This window comes from Ursus americanus, chromosome 26, assembly GCF_024610735.1.
Source record: "Ursus americanus isolate L20-20 chromosome 26, mUrsAme1.1.p, whole genome shotgun sequence".
Lineage (NCBI taxonomy): Eukaryota > Metazoa > Chordata > Mammalia > Carnivora > Ursidae > Ursus > Ursus americanus.
The window spans coordinates 25449828-25470874 of NC_142152.1; the positions used below are offsets into that span (position 1 = coordinate 25449828).

The 21047-nt window shown below is 46.5% G+C and overlaps 1 protein-coding gene across 5 annotated transcripts in view; it reads right to left on the minus strand.

The window, feature by feature from the left end:
• The window catches only part of STON2 (stonin 2), a 146324-nt gene extending 125431 nt beyond the window's left edge, over positions 1-20893 (minus strand). For 2 of the 5 annotated variants that reach the window (XM_045807709.2, XM_045807704.2), the window contains exon 1: positions 20739-20893. The gene's annotated coding sequence lies outside the window, so the exon portion shown is untranslated. Of the gene's footprint in view, positions 1-10862; positions 11076-11156; positions 11534-11575; positions 11833-20738 lie in introns of those variants that run through there. The other 3 variants (XM_045807706.2, XM_045807708.2, XM_087856161.1) reach the window with 3 other exon arrangements.
• Positions 20894-21047: the final 154 nt, after the last annotated feature.

Here is a 21047-nt window from a genome sequence, read left to right on the forward strand (position 1 = left end):
TTCGTCTTTAGGAATATAAGATCTTGCAAGCCAAACTCAGATGTTCAGATTTTATGCAGAGCCCAATGAGAAGTCAATGAAGGATTTAAAGAACAACAAAATTTAATTCGCCTTTTCGGAAGTGGAGCGGAGAACAGATGGGAAGAGGAAAGAGTGGAAGTGGACAGAACAATTAGGAAGCGGTCATACAGTTGAGATGAAAGATGATGGCAGCCTGAAGGGGTGCCTGGGTGGCAGAGTCATTTGGCGTCCAACTCTTGGTTTTGGCTCAGGTCATGATCTTCTGGTCATGAGATCGAGCCCCATGTCATCCAGCTCCACTCTCAGTGGGGAGTCTGCTTGGGATTCTCTCTCCCTCTGCCCCTCCCCCAACACTCACAAACACACTCTCTCTCTCTAAAATAAATAAATCTTTTTTAAAAAAGAAAGAAAGAAAGATAGGTAGGTAGGTAATGGCAGGCTGAAAAAATTCAAGTGCTTATCCCCAGAGTTATGGATAAACAAAATGTGTGATCTACATACGACAGAATATTATTCAGCCTTCAAAAGGACGGAAATGCTGCTACAACAAGGATGAACCTTGAGGACATATGCTAAGTGAAATAAGCTTGTCACAAAAGGAAAAATACTATATGATTCCACTTATATGAGGGCCCTAGAGTAGTCACATTCACAGAAACAGAGAGTAAAATAGTGGCTGCTAGGGGCTGAAGTGGGTGGGGGTGGGGAGAGTGGGGAGGTAGTGTTTCATGGGTATTGAATTTCAGTTCTGAAAGATGAAAAGAGTTATGGAAATAGATGGTAGGGATGGTTGCCCAACAACGTGAATGTACTTAATGCCACTGAACTTAAAAAACACTTAAAAATGGTTAAGATGGTAAATTTTATATGTATTAGAACACAATTTTTAAAAATTTTTCTTAAAAAAATGACCATGTAAGTTGAAACTATGCAAAGCAATTTTCATAATCAAAAGGAAAAATGATTGTTTTGTGATCTTTAAAACTTAATGCATAGGGTACTAAAGATATCATAAAACTAACGTGACTTAGTACACTGTAATTGAACACAAAGTAGTTTCATTTATCAAAAAAAAAAAAAAATTATAGTGGCCAGAATCAGGATGAGGGCAATGAAGATGGGCAGAACGAAGCATATCTGAGATAGATGTTGGCAGTCGGGTCTCCAAGTTTCTGATGGATGCCATATGTAGGGACAGCAAGGGTGGAACAGTAACTCCTGGATTCTGGTTGAGGACTAGGTTGGATGGTACTGCTATTGACTGGGTTAAGGGAAGGAGTCAGAATTTAGGGGTAAAATAAATATTTCCTTTTAAATTTGATGCTTTTGGGATGCTTATTAGACACCCAAGAGAGAGGTCAACTGCATACCTGAACATGCAAATCTGGAGCTCAGGGCTACAGACAGAAATTGGAAAGTCATCATTACACAGAATGAATCAGGTCATCCAGAAACTGTAGCCAAAGAGGAGGGTGGCTGATGTCATATGCTTGGGCAGTTAGAGAGACACACCATGAAGCTCTACTCAGATCCCCGGACTATGGGATTCCAACTGGACCGAAAAGAGGAGGGAGCCCGAGTTAGGGAGTGCTGCCATGCTCTGCTCTTCAATAAACGGACATGTGGGAGGCAGAGGTCCTGGACCAGCCAGGCCACTCTACACCTGGCCACGTGGAAACAGATAAAGAGTTTGGAATGGAGCGTTCTCCATGAGAGATGCTTTGAATCCCAGGGTTGGAGGGGAAAAGAAGAAAATGCTGCTAAAGAACTCAGTAAATCCAGGAGCAAATACCCTCAGTGCTAACTCTGTCGGCAGGAGAGGAGTAGGTACCAGGCATGTTATAACAAAGGCAGGAATTTCCTGAAACCACAGGCAATTTTACAATTCTGAATAATTATTAAGTGAGACAATGTGGGTGAGAGTAGTCAGTAGGTTGCAGCATTATTCCAAAAGTAAGGTCTGCACATGGTTGTCAATCAAGCAACAGAATAGGGAAAGGGTGAGGGCCCCAAAAACAAAGTCAGGTGCTTTGGCAACCACCCTGGGGCCACCAATCATTCTTCTGCACGGCCAGTTGGGGAGGGACAGGCCCAGGGCAGGGCAGCAGCTGGAGTGGCTCTCCCTTTATTAACAAGGATGCCCACAGACCTATCTCCTACCTCCCCAACTCTGTCCGCCAGCACTCTTCCTGTGCAAGCTCGCTTCTGTCATCCCACAGATAAGACACATCATCTCCTTTGTTCCTCCAACCGACCTTCTGAGGTAGGTATTAGTAATATCAACACTTTAGAGAGGACAAAAGCTGAGAACAGATAAAGTAACTGGCTTAAGGTCACAGTGCTAGTAAATGGTAGTCACAGTGCTAGTAAACAGTGCTAGTAAATGGATTCCAACCAAAATCACTCTAAATTCTCAGACTGTTCTCTAACAATCATTGGCTCACTCATTCAGTCAACCAACGGAATTGAGAGCCTACAATGTGCCAGCCCGACTCTGTACTAGTTTCAGGGATAGAGAAATAGACATTACAGAAGCCGGAAAGGCCAACTAGCCAACAGCCTCATACTCACAAAGGACTTTAATATTATTATTTTTTTAAGTGGAGCTCAATACGGGCTTGAGATCAAGACCTGAGCTGAAATCAAGAGTTGGATGCTTAACCAAATAAGCCACCCAGGCACCCCAAGGACTCTAAGATTACTAAAAATGGAAGCACCCATTTAGTCAAAGGAATATACTGAAATGATTGAAAGAGGTGCCTCCTACAACCTTCAGTGCATGTCCCATTACCAAACCACTCTGCCTAGAGAGTTCAATGAACATCATTTACAACTCCTGTAGTTATCTTGTATATAGCAAAACTATATTTCATTGTGGGTTTCTGTGTATGAATATGCATTAAAGGCTTTAACTTAGTTAAAGGCAAATACACAAGAAAAGTCATATTTTCTGACCCTGTCTTGGAACTTCCTCAATCTTTAATATATTGGGAACCACAGAAAAAGGAAGAAACATAGGTCTCTCTCCACCATCTCTAAGAGGCCCTGAACTTGAATGAGAGTATGGGTTACTGTGGAGGATGACCAAAGGTCACAGGGGTGGAGGAGCCTGGGGAGGCTTCCTGGAAGAGGCTATATCGAACGTGGGTCTTAGGAAGATGAATTGCACACTGATTCAGAGCATAAGCTCTGTTTGCAGTCGGGCAGGCCAAGCCCCTCACTGTTAATTATAATCATGAGAATATTTCAAACTCTCTAAACCTGAATGTTACCGAATAGTTTCAGAGAGTCCTGTGAGGATGAAAAAAGACGTGAGACTTTCAGTACAGGGAATAAAAAGCATTCCACTGGGGTGCCGGCGTGGCCCAGTTGGTTGGGCATCCGACTGTTGATTTCAGCTCAGGTCATGATCTTGGGGTTGTGAGATCGAGCCCCGAGTAGGGCTCCACACTCAGCAGGGAGTCTGCTGAAGATTCTTTCTCCCTCTGCCCCTCCCCCCACTAGCTCACACAGGTGCGTGCACTCTCTCTAAAATAAATAAATCAATGTTTAAAAAAAATAAGCATCCCATTAATGTTATCTATTACCATTATTATTTCTACTAAGGATGAGTGGGAGTTGGCCTGGCAGAGAGACAAGGCAAGAACTTGCTGATTTCATTCCTGTGGTCACGGCATTCAGGAACTGAAAGTGGAAGGAAGAGGGAGACCTTAGAAATTTGGGGAAAAAAGGAAGTAGTGATGTGAGCTTCAGTCTGACACAGGAAATGGCTCAGCCAGCTGGATGCGAGGCATTAGTTGGCCTGGAAATGCCTAACAAGAGAAGGTGCAGGATGCAGGGACATCACACAGGACAACTCTGGGACTCCATGTGCACGATCATCTACGTGGGCAGTGTCTGTGGAGGGTATATGGCACAACCAATACAGCTGAAGACACCAACTTGCCTGGACAGGTGCTCCAAGGGTCCCCGAACAGCAGACACCACTGTTAGATAGTTGTCCCACTGCTGGTGTGGCCCAATCATCTGGGCTGTTTCAGTAAACGGGGCAGCAGAGGGACCAGCACTGTCACCAATCTCTTTGGGCCATATGGAAACCAGATCTAAAAGAGTCCAGTTGTCACAAGAGAATCTGGGATTATCCCAATGTATCGGCCCAGTGGCAGCAACATGGAACCTTCATTTTAGAAATCCTTACCAATGCTCCCTATATCAACAAGAACAAGAATCAGAGGAAAACCAAGGTCTAGGCCACAGATCTCAAGCTTGGTGGGAGGCTCTAAATGACGTCAGCTCAGTGCAGATTTGCCTAGAAAAACACAGAGCTTTATTCTCTCAGGTAGAGGACAGAGAGAAAAACGATTTCCCCATATTTCCCTCTTTCATAGAATATATCGCTTTGCTCCTGGGCTGCACTGCCAACTCCCTTTAACTCTTTCCCCACCACTCCACCCTACAGCAACCCCCCCACCCTCCCACCCCCGCCGCCAAAGCCCTCACCAGCACTCCATCCGCTGGCACTCGAACACTCCTGCAGCCCAACTGTGGGAGGCGCCATTCACGTATGTACAAGGCCACGGGAACAGTGCCTCTTTATGGGAATGCTGCCCCCTGGAGCCATGCACTCCAGCAGCCCCGCACACATCTTTCCACCACTCATGCACACTTCTGAAAAAGCAGGGAAATGTCGAATGCTCAGGAGAAAACCCAGACCGGGAAAGAAGATGGAAGTACATGCCTACAGCCATAGGAATCCTCGAGCTTATTCTTCATTCAACAGAACAAAAGAAACCACAGTGAAAGGAAATACAGTGACGCCTGGGTGATCAGCGAGGGCAGCCCAACTGAAGGCAGCGACGGCCCGGGAACCGTCCTAAGGAAAGGAGGAGCGTGGAGGTAACTGGGAGTGGAGGTGGGCAGTGAGTTTTAATTGGGGATATGCTGACACTCAAGGACTGTGAAAGAAAAGGGTGGATCTAGAAAATGGAGATCTGGGGCCTAGAGAAAAATCCAGGGCAGAAAGTTAGATATGAGTCACACACACACAAACACACACACCCACAAGATGATACATGAAGCCGGGGGAAGGAACAGCTTATCAACAGAGGAAGAAAAAGACAGACCAAAGAAGATGGCTGAGTCCTGGGGCGTGCCTACCTACAGGGAAACGGGCTGGTGAGACGGAAAAATGGGGACACCCAAAGTGATAGAGGCAGTTGGTGAGAGAACTGAGAGGAAAACCAGAGGCCTCTGGGTCATGAAAGCAAGAGAACTCTCAAGTAGGTAGGTTTCTCTAGTGCCCAATGCTGTGGACAGACATTACGGGGGTTTACATGGTGACCGCTGACCCTTAAGGACATTAACTGGAGTGTCAGCTCCTTGAGGGACGCTCTATGCCCTTTGTCACCACAGTCCCAAAGCTCAGGGCCGACCACACAGAAGGAAAGCAACAAGCATTTGTGGAACAGAGTAAAGCAGCGAGACTCGAAGCCCCATTGTAAAAAGTTAATAATACACTGTGATTACAGTTTAAAGTTTAATGACTCTTAATACAGCTTTGTACAGGAAGGCAAAAAAGTCATCCGCGCACACACTGTTAATCCCCATGACAAGCTTCTATGGAGGAAGCACTTTTCTTTTCACCTGGCACGAACTGAAACTCACCTCAGAGAAGGAACAAGAGGTCATTTCCTGGGCTCTCCCCAGCCACAAATTCTCCGAATGACCACAGCAAAGTTGTAAACCCTTTCCGCTTTTGTTTCCACAAATTTATTAACCTGGGATTAATATGAACTGATTTGTAACCTTGAAAACACTTGAAAGATGGGAAATAGATTTAACTCGTCTCCAACCGTATGTGACTCTCACACGTCCAACAAAATTAAACACCCAGCAGGTAGACACTGCTTCCGCGGAAAGGGTTAGCATGCCTTCCCACCTGTTCTAGCGAGATTCAAACTGGCCTGAGTTTACCAAAAAAGCACCTCTTAGAAACCCAACAAAACCTTTAAGGGCTAAAAAATATCACATTATATTTGTTTCCTACACAGAGATTAACTCTCTATCACTCTCAAGTTGTAATTTAAAGGTAGAATAATAATAACTCCAACAAATAGCTTCTGCTTGCTTACTCTGTGTGGCCCTGCGGTGCTGAGGGCCTATGTGCATTTTCTCATCTGATCTTTGCAACTGCCCCATCGGAGTGCTATCGTTAACGCCTACTTCCAGGTGAGGAAACTGAAGTTCGGATCGGCCAACTTTCTCAAAGCTACACAAGCAGTAAGTGGTGAAGCTTGGCTTTAAACCCAGAATATATCACACATCCTCACAGGATCAATCTTCTCAACTGTATAATGTTCTGCTGCATCACTGACATCCAAAGATATATGTTTGATTTTTTTTTTAATTAGAGAGATTTTTAAAAATAGGAAATCATGAAACAGATGGCCAACCTACACAGGGACCAGATCCACAAGTTCCGAATGATGGATCTTTTACTACTAATGGACCCGTCTGCCCAGTTCCCCTAAAGGAGGGCCACCAATGCTGCTCGGGAAGAGAGGGCTGAAGGCTCAGACCCTCAGCTAAGCCCAGTCAGATCCATACACTAGAGACCACATGACCTAGAGCGCTCCTCCCTCTTCTTCTATCTTCACTGGTGCCTCTTTCTCTAGGGAAATAATGGTAGGTTTGAATGTGTCTTATGCTGGGTTCCTTAGACATCAGAGCCTGAGACCAAGCTTCTAGGACAGTGCTTTATGGCAATCCCAGAGAAGCTAGAGTTAGAAAAAGAAACAAGACAGCAAAACCAAATATAAACGGAGTGGGACCAATCATGACTTCACAAGAAACAAAACTTCGCACTTGGTCATACTGGACACCCCCAGAGAGGCTGGTAGAGACTGCAGACTCCCAAAAGTTTCCATCAAACGGAGCAGTGCTCTGAGAGGGAAAGTATCTGCCAGCTCCTGCCTGTTTCTTGTTCCCCACTGGGCCAAAGTTCATTCCATGGTGACCCAACTTCCCCCATACTTTTGGGGTGTACTGTCTGGCTCCTTCAGCAGCAGATGGGAAAGCCAGATCCCATACCCTACAGAGTGATGCTTCGCTGAGTCCAAAAGTGGTGGGAGTAAGCCCAACATGGCTTTGGATGGTAGAATGGTATAGTCCAGCAGAGCTGGTTACCAAGGAAACCCAGAGGCAAGCGGGGCTAAAAGCATTTCAGGTGGTGCCTAAGAATTAGCCAACAGAGGAAGGTTAAACTTTGCTAGGAACCAGTACCAGTATGCAATCCCACATACACAGAAAATGGAAGAGATGAACCTAATCTTCTTAGACTCTGGGTTATTTGTGCTCACTGAGCTTCTGTAGGTTCTTAGAATTCTGGACTGCTACAGGACATCATCCATTCATACATTCTTCGTTCATTCAGTAAGATTCCTGCAGCATCTCCTATAGCTAGGCATGTTCTAGTGAAATTCTAGAGATAGAGGACTAAGACTTAGACCTTGCCTTGGAGAGGGAAACAGGCAAATAAGCAGATAATCACAAAACAGTGTGATCAGGGTACCCCAGGAGAATCCAACAGTGCCATGAGCACACAGAGGAGTGGCACCTCGCCCAGTCTCGGGGTCAGTGAAGAATAACTGAGGGAAGGCGATGCCTGGGCAGGGGCTTGAAAGATGAACAGAAATTAGTTGGGGGCAGAGAAAAAGGAGATTCCAACTGGCAGTATGGCATCTACAACAACAAAAGAGGACAAGGCAACATGGTTAATTAGGGGCTGCCATTTGACTTAGCCATATTTAAACAGTTGCATTACCATGCCAAACTAGTCTGGCACCAAAAATATGTGCAACAGACATTCACGTATCTTACCTTCATCCCCAGACCTCCCTGCTAGCCCTATTCTTTTTTTTTTTTTTTAAGATTTTATTTATTTATTTGACAGAGAGAGAGACAGCCAGCGAGAGAGGGAACACAAGCAGGAGGAATGGGAGAGGAAGAAGCAGGCTCCCAGCGGAGGAGCCCAATGTGGGGCTCGATCCCAAAACGCCAGCATCACACCCTGAGCCAAAGGCAGACACTTAATGACTGAGCCACCCAGGCGCCCCGCCCCATTCTTGAACGTCACTCATCACTGATCCCAAGATGGGGTAGGATCTGGAGATAAGGGTAAGACATGGCATGAAGCAAAGATGATTCTAAGAAATTGGTTTTAAGTTCAAGGATGGCCTGAGATTCAGGAGCAGTGTTAAAAATGGGGCAGGAAGCAAGGATGGGGTGAGGGAGGCAGAGCTAGAGTGTTTTGTACATGACTTAGAACCTTGAAGTGTAATAGTTTTTAATAATTTCCCCCACTTAAAACGGCTATAATAAAATGTAATATGTTCATACAGAGTCTAGGAGATGAATGAAAGCATGTTGTGTTTTCTGAACTACAAGCTGCTTCGTTTGACTGAAGAAATGACCCAGGAGAATAGGAAGACAAGAGGATGGAAAGATGAGGAATGGGGTCAGACAGCCATGCCAAGAAGGTTGGGTTTTGTCATAAGGGCAATGGAAATCAATTAAACAATTTTAAATGAGGAAATGATATGATTCAATTGTATTTTAGCAAGATCATTCTGGAAGCAATGAGGAAGACAGACTGGAGGGTAGGAAGACCAGGTCGTAATCACAGTGATCAGGCATTCAAGATGAGGGATAAAAAGGAAAGATGCTTTTTATGAGCCATTTAAATGAAAGATCATCAAGACGTGGGGATAAAGTCTATCTGAAGCTCATTTAGGTCGAGGGAGTAGTGACGTAGTAGGTGGATGGAAAAGATCTTTAGTGGGGCGCCTGGATGGCTCAATCAGTTAAACATCTGCCTTCAGCTCAGGTCATGATTCCGGAGTGCCTGGATCGAGTCCTGCATCGGGCTCCCTGCTGAGCAGAGAGCCTGCTTCTCCTGCTGCCCTTCGCCCCGCTTGTGCTCTCTCTCTCACTCTCTCGCTCTCTCTCATATAAGTAAATATAATCGTAAAAGAAAAAGATCTTTGGCAAACTGGATACATCTCTGGCCATTCACCATCCTTCAGAAGGACTTCTTGGGGACGAATGACTGAGGGGTGACAGGGGAATGAGGAGTTCAGTTTTAAACCCAATGAGTTTGATGGGCCTGCGGGACAACCACACTGAGCTGTCTTAGGGCCTCTTAAATAGATCAAGAACTCATTAGAAGAAAAGTTAAGTATTAATAACACGGATTGAAAGGTCAGTGGTAGCCATGGGTTTGGAGGGGGTCACCTAGAGAGAATGTACAATGGGACGAGAAACAAGAAGCCAGGGTGGGAAGGTCAACATTCATGTGCAGGGCACAGATAAACAGCCACTGGGGAGGGCACTGTCCATGCGTGCTCTTGTCGTCACCATGAAGGTTTGCACCAGTGCGAACTTCCATTGCAACACCAACCTGGTTCTCTGAGAACCCAGAGGAAGATCAGGTCAAAGAGATAGTAGTGGTCACTTCAATAAGGGAACTCTTCAGGTGACAGAGTCAGGGCAGCTCTACATGAGCTCAAGGACAATGGAAAAAAGAGAGGGGAAGCATTAGAGAGAACTGCAGGGAGTGTGCACTTCTGGACTTCCAGCTCTCCGGCACTTGAGGAAGTGAAACCTTCCTCACCTTTCTGCAGCATGGGCTTCTGTGGGCGCGCCTACGCTGTTTCCACACGGACACCAAAACTTCTACTACACACACGTGTCATCCATTAGAAACAGAGCTCTTGTTAGGGTCAGGGCCAAGATGTACAACTCAAACTTGAACATCTCCCCCTAGAACTGGTTCTTCACTTTTTTTAAAAAAAGTATGGATCTCTGGATCTGTTCGGCGTATCATTTAAGCCAGAGACCCTCATCTCCAAGTAAATACACATACATGCAACATATTTACAATTTCGGGTGCTTCCCAGACACCTTTGCCCAAGTTCCCTCCATGAATCCCCTAGGGGTCCCTGGACTCCCTTGTGGAAAGCTCCACCCTAGAACAATTTATCTAGCTCGTGTCACTTTCAGACTGTTCAAAACAAAACCAAATCATTCCAGAAGAGCACAGCAGAAGGAAGCCAGGCACTGTGGCTTCCACTGACCCTGAACTGATAATTCCTTATTTCCGTTTTCAGCAATGCAGAGGATATCTCCTTCCCTTTTCTAAGACTCCCTCCCCTCCCGCTTCCCCCTACAAAACAGACCACAGGCATATAAACCAAAACAACCCAGCCCAATGCTAAAACTCAGGCCTCTACAGCAGGGCCCCAGGCCGACTGTGACATGATCCCCATGCAGCGGGCCCCTTACAAACAAGAAACATCCCTAGTTCATGTCTGCTGACAGAGGCAGGGGGACAAGGGTGTCTCCAACTGCTGGGGACAGTGGCCAGGAATGTGGCCACCCTGGGTGGGCTTGGCACAGTGCAAGAGTCGAGTAACTGTCTGTTGACTGAGGGCTGGCTCTGCTTTCCCAGCGCAGGTCTTGGGTTTTGATGGGTGACACATACTGTCGACACCCCGTACTTTTTTGAAGATTGTAAATTTAGAGAGCAGATAAGTTAGGAAGTGTTACAACTTCGAGGACAAAATAATCCTCATTATAAAAATGCAACCAACTCAGCACCTTTAAATGGTAACAACTCACCCACCTCCAAGCTCCTGATGAATTTCTTTTTTGCATCTAGTTTTCTACTGTATATATGTTGTTACATATACGCTCTCAACTAAAGAAAACTTGGGAAACAAAAAATATAACCACTGCTGAACTTCTGAAATGATGTGATTTATAAAAATTCCCTTTGCATGTACCTTTTTCAGCTTCCCAGGGACTCTTCATTGTTTAAGGGTGAGGAGTTCCTTTTTGGGGGCGGGGGCTGTCACCACAGACAAATGGGACAGGATCCTTTGGCCTTGTGACTCTCTGGGCTCTCACCTCATGGCCAAGAATCATTTATCCTATTGTTATTCCTCAGTTGATGGAAATTTCCCACAATTTACGCCTATTCTCTTTACTTCCTCAACCTGAAAGACCAGAAAGAAAAATGTAATCACTGGAAGCTCTTTCCTATTATTTTTTTCTGCTTCAGTCCTCACACCACCCACCTCCATCTGGAGAAGTTTTCTCAAAAATTCTAGCAGGGATTTAGAAAGCAACCACACCGTTGTGCGTATTTGGTCCTGCCACCACTAAAGTTGTATTTCTTCTGGTGGATGTCTCACTGAGGGTAACTCTTGCAAAACAGAAAAGCCACAAGTTCAAAGCATATAAACCATAAATGCAAACACAGCAGACATGCTAATTAGAGAATCCAGAGGAAGACTTCAGAATTTGATTCTCCTTGCCTCTGAATTCTTATTTAGCTCTGAGAGGGAGACTTTTTAAAAAGCAGACCCAGAATCGTATTATTTGCTGAGTGAAATCAAGGATCTCGGATGCATTTTCCAACCAAGTGTAAAACTGGAATCTAAAACAGTAAGGGAGGGTCAGTTAGTTTATTAGAGAAAAGCGAGAGCCTTCTTACCTGGCTCGCAGTGGCAAAGAGCACACATGAGGTTAATGTATACGATACTGAAAAGCTGTCATTGCCAGGATATCCTTTTTTTTTTTCTGTGTTTCAGTTTTCAGCTCTCTGAATGCACGTGTGCCTGTGATTCACGTACCAACTGCCACATCCACGGGCCAGACTTGATTTCTGGATGCAGTGCTTCAATTACAGAGAAAGCATACACGGCTGACACGTGTGCAGAATTTATTGCGGTATCTTCTTGACCTCTTTTACTTTTAATAAGAACAAAAAAAAAATAGCAGTATGGGTTAAATTGAAATGTGGTTTTCAGTTCAGGGGAAATGCAAAGGGCTTTAAAAATGTGTGAGCTGTCACCACTCCTCACTTCCAACACGCCGGCACGAACAGTGAGAATTCTACAGTGATAAAGCGATTAACAGCTCCATAGCATTGATACAGCTGCACTCACTGAGCCCTCAAACCTCTGAGGTGGGCATTTTTACTCGAGTTCCCATCTCTAGATAAGGAGACTGAGAGTCAGAAGATAAGTCGCTTGCCCAAGGGCACCAGGGTAGGAAGAGGTCAAGTTGTATCTGACCCTAGTCTATTGACTCTGAAGTCCAAGCATGACAGAGTTCAAGCCATAAACTCTCCAAAGGAAAATGCCAGCGTCACAGTTCATTTCACACTAGCGAACAAAGAAAAGAACAAACTGGAAAAGGAGAGCTGGCTTGACTTTTCCACTGGAGCTGGAATGCCTCCGGGGTTCAGCCCCATGCCCCCATCTCTTCTTAGGTCTGGTTTCATCCCTTCGCGGCTTTAGCTCCCATTTACAGCCAGAGACCCCCACACAGAAGTTTCCAGTCCTGACTTCTCCCCTGACTCTGATGCCCACTGAGCGCCTTCACTTCCATGTTTAATAGGCCTCTCGAAGGTCACATATCCATAACTGAACAGCTACTTTCCCTCCAAAGCTGCTCTACCAGAAGCCTTCCCCATCCAACATGATGGCAGCTCTATCTTTGCCGTGGCCCTGGACAAAAACATCAAGTCATCCTGGACCTCCCTCTTCCTCCTACACAGTTTCTCTCGTGTTCATTTTACAAAAAGACAGTGTACAAACAGATGTCTCCCATGCTTCTTTAAAACGGCAAGCTCCTCTCGTACACGTAATAAGACATCGTTTGCGTACAACCCGTCACGAGCATCTTCCCTAAAGCAGTTAGGTGGGCTTCACCCATCATAGCACCATCTGCCAATAGACAGTGATGTTCACCTACCTCTTCTTGGGGGCTACTTGATAACACACTATGTAACACCTCCTTCCTAAAGCCCAGACATTGATCTCCAAGTGCTTTACAAATAACGAATTCATCTAATCCTCCTAAGAACTCTCTAAAGTAAGCACCATTATTATCTCCTTTCCATAGATAAGGAGACGAAGACACAGGGAAGTTAAACAGCTTGCCCAGGACCACAGAGTTCAAACCTGGACAGTCTGGCTCTGGAGTCTGAGCCTGTAACCACTTCACCACGCTCCATCCAGGAAACACAGTTTTCCCCCTGGAAGTGCAGAAATGAACCTATTCTTTTATTTTGCTTTCTTAGGGCCAGGGCCCACCTCTGCCAAGTTCCTGGCCAGGACTGACTGCACATTCTGTCCCCTTCACTGGAAAGTGGTAACCAAATGACAAGGGACCAAAGCCCTGGTCCCCCGGGCACTGTACTGTGACCTGCCAGGTCACCCAGCTGAGTCGTGTATGTGACACAAATGACTCTGCCTCCTTGGAACTGCCACCCCAAGGCCTGCTCAGGGATCAGGAACTGAACACCGACCAAGAGCAGAGCACAAGGGCTCCAGGGCCCATGAGTGTGATGGATGACGCAGCTGGGGGGCGCTGCTGTGGACAAGACTGGGCCAATTAGGCTGCTGGTGAGTGACTGGGATGCGCTGAATTTACTCAGATGGATCCTCCCAACACACACCCCCTTTTAGATGTGGCTTTAATACCGAAAATATTAAGGAGAAAGAAATAGGTAGGAGACAAGCAAGTGTGCTTCAAGGGCCCTGCTCATAATGCGAACTGACAGCAAAAACAAGGACAGTTTTCCCTCAGCAGGATCTCTGTGGGTGTGCCCAGCATCAGTGACGGCCCCTGTTAACTCTTTAGAGCACTTTTCCTTTTGTTTCCAGATACAACAGCGGCTAAGGGCACAGCTTCTAGAACTAAGAGGTTGCGGTGGGGTCAAAGCCCTATCTCCAGGACAACCTCTGACAGATTACTTAGCACCTGTACTACTAATTCCTGACCTCACAGAGCTGAGGCGGAAATTAAGTGAGATAATGTGGAGTAAAATGCTAGCAGGAGACCTGGAACACAGTAAAACTCGATGAATGGTGGCTACTGAGAGTGATTTTGATAATTTCACTAATAAAAGTTGTTCATACCCTTCAACTGTTTAGAGTCTTAAGTAGAGGGTAATGTAGGGACAAGGAGAAATGTAGAAAAAAACTAATACTTTATGTTTGGTCAAGGACGGGAAATACACCAATAAAACTGTATTTCTGACAGCTCTGGCTCACACATTTAAATAACATACAAATGAAAAAGCTCACCGGCCATGGATCTGCCTCGCTTTATCCACTCAACTACAGTATTACAATCTTTCTCCTTTAAAAACTCAAGTCAAGAAAGACAAATATATTCAGTTTCTAAAGCAAACAGAGGAATAAAATCTGTTTTCATTTAAAGCATCTCACTTTTTTTTTTTTTTTAAGCAATTAGCTAACTTCAAAGGGCAACCAATGGAGTGATTTTATCAAGCTGGCAAGGGTCTGGTGTCTCACTTCAAAGTTCAGGCAGATTGAAAGCCACTGATAGTCCTGCTATACTGGCTGGCATTTGGCACAAAAAGTGCTGAGAATGCCAGTCCGCTCAGATGGTGTGTGTGCACAGACCCACAGCACGAAAACGGTACCTCTTTCAGTGACAGCCAGGGTTCAGCCTGAAAGAGAAGGGTGTAATTATCCCACCCCCAAATTAAAATTAACAAGGGTCTTTTGGGGTTCCATCCGAGAGCCTCCATGGGATATAAGAGTAGATGGAGAAAGTCCTAATTAGATAGGAGGGGCCCCAAGTGTTTAGTGCCCCCATCCCTATGAATATCTGTCAGGCAACTTAAGCGGGACACGACCAAATGCCCGGGGAGGTGGGACCAGTGAACACAGAAGTGCTGGGAGATTCCTGCATGACTTGAAACAAGCTGCTTGACTGTCTCAGGTCATTTTGCAAGCAAAGTGAGACCAACCGCCTGCCAGTCTGACCGAGTTTATGACAGGATTAGATTTTATTTATAAAGAGGTTTGAATTCCTTAGCTCCACAGCGCCTTCCTATTACTAAAATGAACATGTTAAGAGCTCAAATTAGAGTCAAGCGTTACTCATCTGCTCACAAATCACCAAATGGCTTCATTTTTCAGGATGTGATACGAGCCATCAGAATATTAGAATTAGACGATCACGTGGCAGTCAAGAAAGGAAGACTTTAAGAAGTGGTCTACCTCACACTTCCCCGTCCTCTCCCACTTGACTCCTGCGCCCCAGACACAGAAGTCTAGCCACAGACCTGGAACAAGTTTGTGCAGACCATCGGAGCCACAGTTCGGTGAGGCCCATTTCCTAAAACCCACTGGGCCCACCTAAACCCTATGTCTACCTCCAACCCAGCTGCTCCTCCGTGAACCTTCCCAGCCCAGCAGAACCTCAGAAAGATTCCCTGTCTTTGAAGTCACAGCATGTGGTGCCCCCTTTGATTGTACTATTGGCCTGTTATCTGACTACTATTCATTTCACATAAATATTACGCACTTTCTCCCTCAGATTAGAGGCTGTGTCAAAGAATAAGCATCACACTTCTCTGAATTCCTCCCATCTTCCCCAGAGCCTTGTACCCAGAAGATGCCCAGTGCCATTCCCATGAAGCAGCCTTCCAAAGATTTTACTGGGCCATTAGCAATCTGCAAAGTAGTTCACACTCATTATGAGGACACTGCACCAAGAACACTAACCTTCCCTTACCTGTTAGTAAAGCCACCTCAGAGCACAAGTCGGGGTTAGTCTGAGGCCAGCTGGGATGGTGGAGGTAGACACAACGAACAAAAAACTCAAGGGACTTTGAGTTTTCAATCCTGCTCTTCTATTATCTGTGTATAGATTTTTGGCCAACTCTCTCTCATTAATCGCATTTCAGAAAACCAGCGATAGCACAAGAAACCCACCTCTTGAAATGGCTAGAGACGTGAAAAATATATAACACACTTAATATTTATTCAACATAAACACATAGAGAGGATACTATTTATGATGCAGTGATTTAATGTGCATTTTTCTTAAATATCAAATTGCCAGATAAAGGCTATCCCACGGGGAAAAGTTAACACTTTCTAATGAATACGTTCAGTATTTTAGATCCCTCCTGGCTAGTTTAAGTGTCCCTTCCCTCACTGACTCACTCAGGCCTGGGGTTTTGTCTGCTACATCTTTTGCAACTTTAGACCAAGCTTTCTGGAGACTTGAGATTGAGGGAGCTACAGGGTGTCAGGGTAGAGCTGACCAAGGGAAGGCCAAGTCTGCAGGAGGAAGGGAAACCGTTGGCGTTCCAAAATTACCTGAAGAGGGAAACAGATCAGATCAGACCGGCAGAGATGGCCTCGGGCCTCTTGGCTAGAGGTCCTGGTTCCCAACTTTCTCATCCACCTCTGGAGATATGTAGAATCCTCAGGAATTCTGCTATTTCAGAAAGCACACCTGGTAGGTGCGGTTTGTCAAATCGCAATTAGGGAAAGCGTCTCTTCAAGTATTACTCATCTCATTTTATAGTCTGGGCCCTCCATGACATATCTTATTTTACACAAACTTCATACACATTTAACATCTAGTGCAGTCTCTCCACTCCCCAATGGGCCACTTTACTCACACATCACCTTGATTGTAACCTGCTGGCCAGCACTCAGGATGTGACTCTGAAAGTATGTCATGCATTCACATGGTGTGGGCAGGCATATCACTGATTATCAGGAACCCTGGCAGAGTTAACACTTTTTCCACATCCAGAATTGAGAAAAATAGAGTAAAAAGAAAACAAAGCCTCACTGTGTTTTATTTCTTGTGTCATGTTGTACATGCCAACATATTTTCTCCTTCACGTCCATTCTTGGAATGCTCTCTCATTACAGGAGCGGTGAGTCACTGTTAAAGGAATTGTTGCGACCTGCTCCACCCATTAGTATAAGCTAAACTATGGACATCTTGAGTTCTCAGGGGGTTATTTATCTTGGGAGGGTTAATCACACTTTGTATGATCATATGGTACAGATGTTTATTCATGAAGATGACCTCAAGTGAAGGAAGAAACTTCTTGGTCTGACTATTTAAAAATTCAGCCAAAAGTCCACCCAGTGGGCAAACCCCAGTTCCAGAAGAAATTAAAGCTGAGATAACCAGAAGTGTGATGGATCAGGACTGATGTATGCTGACAGACTTGAGTGAGAGGTCTGGAGCCAGACAAAAGAGTGTGTGCTCACTGATGGGGGGAGGGGGAAGTAGTCAGGGCAGAATTACAAAGGGAGGGGATATAAAGTAGCACTTTTATGCTTCTTCTGTGAATCCAAGCTTCTTTCATTTCCTCAGGGTGAGAATTACATCTGCAATGTAATATAAACCTAGAGACACAGTCACTCTCACAGACCCCACTGCCCTTGCCAGCCTTTGGCAAATCTGCCAAATGGAGAATGCTGGGCCCTTCCAGACTCTTCCTCCTTCCATTAGGCCCTTCTGTTCAGGCCTTTCCCTCAACCACATCTTAATTTCTCCCTTTAGCTCCGTGGTTTTCAAAGTGTGGGTTTTGGACTGGCAGCATCAGCATCACCTGAGCACTTGTCAGAAATGCTAACTCCCAGGTGCCACCCCAGACCTACTGAGTAAGGAACTCTAGGAGTGGGACCCACAGATCTGTGTTTTCTCAAGGGCTCTGGATGATTCTGAGGCACACTAAAGGTTGACAACCGCTGCTTTAGATGACATTATAAAGTAATGACTTTAAGATGAGAGCACATGTGCATTGTAGGAGAGGACTTAAAAGGAGGGAGTAATTTTCTAACAGTGGAATCTCAAGTCATGTGACAGATAGTGCGGGAGATCTGAGGCTGCAGAATTCGTTCCGGCCCTCACCATCTCTCACTTTTAACCTCACCCTTTTCGGTCTTCTCCCCACATTGCCACTAGAGACATGTGCTTGGCCTGAAAAATCTGACCATGTCAAACCCCAACTTAAAAACCCTTCAGTGGCTGCTCCTTGCCCATAAGATAAAGTCCCAAACCCCTGGCACACGACCCAGGGCCCTTCATCATCTGCCTTGGGCCACCTCCCTGGCCCCGTTTCCTTCTGCACTTTCCCTCCTACTCAGCCATACCTCACTGTCTGTGGCAGGTTTATACTTCCCTATCCCACTGACATGGGGTATGGCTATGTGACTTACCTTGGCCAACAGCATAAGAGTTGAAGTGATGTCTGCTACTTCTGAGCAGATATTAAGTGTCATATTTTTGTTTTATCATGTTCCCTTTTTTCCCATTCCCATAAATGAGATCAGTATTGTCCCAGAAAGAGGCTGTTTCTTAAGCCTCTGGGGGTCTCAGAATGAAAACAGATAAGGAGCAAAACCACAACTGACCTGCACTGGACATGGCACATAAGTGAGAAATAAGCCTTGTAAACCATTGAGATTTGGGGGCTATTTGTTATTTTGCCTAAGCAGACCATTACAGCACATTTGATACCCCAAATCCCCTGTCTGTAATGTCTTTCTCCTCCGCTCTACCTTTCCTTCCAATCCCACCTCAATTCAATCACTTGCTCATCATTCTACACTCAGCTCAGGTGTTCTCCCCTCAATCAAGTCTTTTTTCGTTCCTAAGTATAACTGATTGACTCTCACCTGTAGGATCCCCTTTGGATGCTACAGACCTGTAACTATGTCCTTGGAACTTCGCTGGGGACTTTCCATTCATTAGCACCATCCTTAGAACAACTCCTCTTAAAAAAAAAAATTAAAAAATTTGAGCCCTCATTTTACAGAGTGGGAAACTATGGCTCAGAAAAGCAAAGCAACTTGTCCAGGTTTCCCAGCCATCAGCCACAGAAACAGTTTTTCACCGAGTGTGGGTCTGGCTCTGAGCTCAGCAATCTTTCCTGTGCCCCACATACCTCCCTCCCTCCTCCATCAGCTAGCTTTCAGATCCCCCCATTCTGGTGGAGAGAGTAAAAGTCTCCTTATCAACAACTTAAAAGGTTGTGGAATTAATTTGACACTTGAAAGACTTGCATCTGGAAGTGGGCTTCTTACCCCCTGAGAAGATAATCACTTTCTCTAAGTGGATAGATTTATTCGAAGGCTCCTGGCAAAAGCACTAGGGCACTTGGAGAACTGAAGCATTTTGTCTGTACCTTTCCCAGGTAGTGTGGTGTGCTAAGACAGGCAGAGTCCCAATGACATTGCCCTAAGGAACCTTAGGAAAGGTCCTTTTGGGTTCGTCACAAGGTAGCATGTTAAGGAGAAGAAGGTTCAGAATTCCAATTAAGTCAGCTACATCTTGATGTTTTTGGTAAATGAACAAGGAAAAGAAAACAAGATAGAAAAGTGACACAGTGGCAAAGAACTGAACCAGACCACCCAGGTCAGACACCGGAATAACTGCCTAAAGTGGGAACTGCAATTTTAGGTTGCTATGAGCTGCTGGCATTTTGTCCTGCGGTTGGGCTTTTTATTTGTTTTTCTCCTCCTTCCCCTCTCTTTAAATTTGCATAAGGGAGGACTGTTAAGTATAAGAAACTTCCAAGTCCTCTCCCATCAGCCATACCAATCAAAGATGAGCATTCAACAAAGTACCAAGATAGTCCTCTCACATGACATTTATAACAATTTTTTCAAGGTTTACAAAGCGTTTCTCTGTTACTAATTGGAATCCATTTACCTCCTTCACCATTCCAAAGGAGTTTTTTTTTTTTAATCCCTCAAAGGATGCATTACCTTTAAATGATACCATCAGTAACATTAATAATAGCGTTTTTCCCCTTTGAGTTTAGAAAGCTGTTCAGAGCTCCAAATGGTCACTGGGCCAGTTAGCACACATCTGATTTACACTTTAAAAGACCATCCACTCCGCATAACAAATAAGATCCAGCACTGACTGGGTACTTAGCGTTGCGCTCGGTGTTTTTCCGGGCGTTGGTTTATTTAACCCTCGAAACGACGCTATCGAGCAGGTGCAATCATTTCTCGCCACCTTACAGATGAGGAGAGTGAGGCACATAGAGCATGAAGGACCTGCCTGAGGACGGGTGTCCCTCCCTTTCAGAGGCCAGTAAGGGGCACAACAGTTAATGATTCACCCACAGCCCTCAGGGAGCTCCTTTCAATAGGGGCAACACATGCACTTATACATTCTCTCTCTCTGTCTCTGTCTCTATCTCTCCCATCTTCAACTCTTCTTCACCCAGCAAGAGGCGGGTGTCCAGCAAATTGCTTGGCAACGCGCGGAGGAAACTCCATCCAAAGCCTGGGTCCTGCCGGGTCCAGGCTGCCTCTGGGCGCTGTCCAGCGGGCAGCGCGCCTGAGACGCCAGGCAGGGGTTCTGTCTCCGGACACTCCGAAGGTGGGGCGGAACGCCAAGGCCGGGTTTCACGCGGGGGGTGGGGGGCAGGCCCCGGGGTAAGGCACCGTCCCCAGGGACACCTGTTGTCGCCTCCCAACTCGGGCCAATAAAGATGTCTCAGGGACTCACATCTCAGGGAAGCCACCCGTTGGCAATAGTGTCCGTGTAGGGGTGAGGGGGTCGCAGGTGTCTTCTCCGACCCCCCCACCTCGCCCGCCTTAGGGGGGCTCACCTCACCCCCTCACATCCCTGGACACCAGCGGCTGGTGGAAATGTCGCGCCTCCCCGGGACTCCGATCAAGGCACGCGCGGAGGTTTGGGGGCGCGCCGGGCGAGGGGCAGCACCCGCGGCGCTAGGACCTAGCGGGCGGCCCGCCCCCGCCCCCACCCCTCGCCCGCTCCACCTGCGGAGCCCCACCGGCGGGGCACGCTCGCCCTCCACCGCGGGGCGGGGGCGCTGTTACCTGCGACACCTCCTGCAGGGTCCCAAGTGTCGGCCGGAACGCCGCCGCGGTAGAGCCAGCTGGGCTGGCCCGGGGATCCTCGCCCGGCCCGGCTGCTCCAGCTGCCCTCCCTCGCGGCCGCAGCGCCGCCGCCTGCTCCCGACTCTCTAGGCTAGCTCCGCGCCCGCCGGCTCCTGGCGCCGCTCCCGCCGCTCCTGATTGGCCGCGGCGCGCGCCCGAGCCGCACCCTGATTGGGCGGCCGGGAGCCGAGGCGGTGGGACGGGCGGGGCGCCGACTGGACGCGCTCCGGGTGCCCCCGGCGCTGCTGC